Below are 3,493 nucleotides of genomic sequence, written 5' to 3'. Positions count from 1 at the left end.
TTATTGTTAACTAGATTTACTGTAGTCCCACCCAGGTTCTTCTTTACACCAACATGCAAGCTCTTTTTTTTTTTTAATTTAAAATTTTTTTAATACCACCAGGACCCAAGTTAGCCAGGACAGGCAGATGGAAAGAGGCAGCTGGCTGGGCCTTCATTCAATTCAATGTCAGTAGTTCTTTATTATTATCCATAGGGAAAGACAGATTAAAAAGTAATTGGAAACTAAATAATCTAATTCTTAAGAAGAGGTGTCAAAGAAAAATTATGGAAACAATGATTTTATTAAAGACTATGAAAATGAGGAAACAACATATCACAATTTATTAGATCCAGTCAAAGCAGTTCTTAGGGGAAAGTGTATATCAGTAAAATAGAGAAAAAGCAAATCAATGAATTGAGCATGCAACTAAAAATAAACTAGAAAAAGAATAAGTTAAAAATCAGCAATTAAGGCTTAATTTGAAAATTTTGAAAATTAAAGGAGAAATGAATGAAATTAAATATAAGAGAACCATTGATTTATGGAGTAAGATTAGGAATTGGTTTCATGAAAAATAAAAAAGCAACAACAGTAATACAGAGAATTGGTTGATTTAATTAAAAAAGGAAAAGAAAATTACCAATTAAAATTACCAATATCAAAAATGAAAAGGGTTAATTCATCTCCAATGAATATGAAATTAATCATGCTATAAATTTTTGATTTTCCTTTTCAATTTGGTCTATCCTGTTTTTCATGGTTCCCTGCTGTTTAATTTGAGTCTCCAATTTGCTTATCATTTCATTTGATTTTGGAGCATCTTTCTCCAATTGGGAGTTTCTGTCTTTTAAACTGTTAATTTCCTTTTGAGCTATTTTCCACTTTTCTTGCCAAATCTCTTCCATCTTTCTCATGATCTCAGATTTGAACTCTTCAAGAACTCATGACCAATTTTCATTTTTTGGGGAAAGTTAGGATGTGTTTATTTGCTTGTCCTCCTCTGCTTTTGTTGGGGTCTGAGTCATAGCCCACTACCAAAGAAGACCAGCAGACAATGCAATTAAGCAAGAAGGGTCATTTATTGATCTGGTGTGCTCCAGGGGAGCTCAGCCTAAGAGCTCCCCCTGTGGCTCCTGAGTACAGGAGTTTTATGCCCGCCCCTTATCAGCCTATGGGGTTCATAGGCATCTCTTCCAGTTAGGGCATTGACACATCTATGTACTTGTCAGGGGTCTGCAGTTAGGGAGTTAGCACTAGGTCAGGGGTCTGCAGTTAGGGCGTTTTCACATCTATGCACTTTGTCAGGGGCCTGCTTGCCATGTCTTGCAATGAAATGTTTTGCAAGGGTCAAGCAGCTCCCTGCCTTGCCCTCCCTCACTGTCTCTTCTGTTGTCTGGATTTTTTCAGTGTAAAAGTTATTGAGTGTTAATGCTTTTCTCTTTTTTTTTCTCTTGATTAGTTCTTGGGCATTGCTTGCCATTATTATGCTGGTGTTTCCTTCTCAGTCAGAAATCTGAGTGAGGTGGGCACATTCTCGGTGTATTGAGCTGTGGAGCAGTTTTTGCCTGAGGCTACTTTATGAGTCACAGTGCAGTGCAGCCCCTCTCAGCTTTATCCTCATGCTAAAGGTCTGCTCTCTTTAGGCTCCTGGGGTTTCAAGTCTAGCTGTTCTCAGGGTCAAGCCTCCTGGTTGTCCATGTCAGATGCCAGGAATCCAGAGATTGCCCCCTGCTTGCTCCTCTGCCAGAGGCTTCTTTACAAGTCTCAGCATGCTGCTTCCACTGTCTGTCACCCTTCTCCTCTCTAGATCCATGCCCAAGGTCTAAGTTCAAGTTCCATGTTCTTTAGCCTCTTGGGGTCTTAAGTCTTGCTGCTCTCAGGAGCAAGATCCTGGTGGTCCTAGTTAGCTTCCAAGAACTTAGTGAAAGGCCCCATGCTTGCTCTAACTCTTGTCTGCTGTCTCTGGCATTGTAAGAGGGTAGATCAGCTCACATTTTATTGGGAGCTATTTCATCCCCTATAGCGTGGAAATGCCCAAATCCCACATACTCTATTGTGGGGTCCCTTTGTTCATCTGGATTTGGCTTTTGTGTCCTTTTGAGGTATCATGTATGGGTTGGTTAAGAGAGTGAAGTGTCTTGCTGCTACTCTACAGCCATCTTAACATAGAAATGTAAAGTAATCATTAGGATCTATTTTGCCCAAGAATATGATAAAAAAATCTGACAATCTAGGTGAAATGGGTGAATATTTATAAAATATAAATTACCCAGATTAACAAAAGAGGAAGTAGAATACTTAAATAATCCCAGCTCAGAAAAAGAAATTGAACAAGCAATCAATGAACTCCCTAAAAAATATCCTCAGGGTCAGATGGATTTACAAGTTAATTTTTTCAAACATTTAAAGAACAATTAATTTCAATACTATATAAACTATTTGGCAAAATGATCAAAGAAAGAGTCCTACCAAATATTCAGTATCAATTCTAAGATGGAAGATAAGTGTTAAAAAAAAGATTAAGACAATGTTTTCAGTTGTGCAATATTTTTATATATGTCAAATATTATTTTGACATCTGGTACATAGAAAACTAGTCCTGTTTCAAGCTAGGTCTCTAATATCATCTTTGACAGAATCATTTATTGTGGAGAATGAATCATCACTTCTCATTTCTACAAACACCTGTCACCTGCAATTGGTACCCCAATGAGCCTTGGGAGTGGCAGTAGCCTCTACATATCAGTCATAGTCTTAGACTTCTTTCCATTAACATCTCAAGAAATTGCTTCAGTGGGGATGAATCCTTTAGTAAAGATACATAGGACTTTAGTAAATCCTGTGGCCCCAACTATTAAGCTAAAAATGAAATTTATCCACTATGAATGTTTTTGAAAATATGATTCATGCTAAAAAAGAGACATAAAATGCAATTAAAGACATTTTATCATATGTCGTCATATTTAAAGCTCTTTTTATTTGACTTATTGCTCAAATATTCTCTATGTATTATCTAGGCCTATTAGGGACCCCACATATTTTCACTCCTTGAAAATATGGGTTGTTCTCTATTCTTGTCCAAATGTTTAGCCCAGTGCTTTGCTTAGTATAAATGATTGAACTCTTTATAGCCTGATAGCCTCCTTACTTTCCAATTAAAACAAAATAAAAACTATCTCCCCTTCCACTCTCCAACTCAATGACACTCAATTATTTGCTAATAAATAAAGAAGATGCTTCTCTCATCTCTGGACATTCTCTTATCACTTCCCCCATTTATGGAACATTCTCCCTCCTTGGTTCTGCCTAATGTTCTCCTCAGCTTCCTTTAAATTCCAAAATGTTGTCTTCCATAGGAAATCTTCTGCAACATCTCTTAATTAAAGTACTTTACTTCTAATGATTATTTCCTCTTCTACTTACATAAAGCTGGGGTAGTATATGTTTCCATAATGCCTCCATCATTCAATTTTCAACCCCTCAGAGGTAGAGATTATCTTTTGATTTTTTT

Source organism: Gracilinanus agilis, chromosome 6 (genome assembly GCF_016433145.1).
Source record: "Gracilinanus agilis isolate LMUSP501 chromosome 6, AgileGrace, whole genome shotgun sequence".
NCBI classification, from domain to species: Eukaryota; Metazoa; Chordata; class Mammalia; order Didelphimorphia; family Didelphidae; genus Gracilinanus; species Gracilinanus agilis.
The sequence above is the reverse complement of the archived record's forward strand: the minus strand, read 5'-3'. Positions refer to the sequence as shown.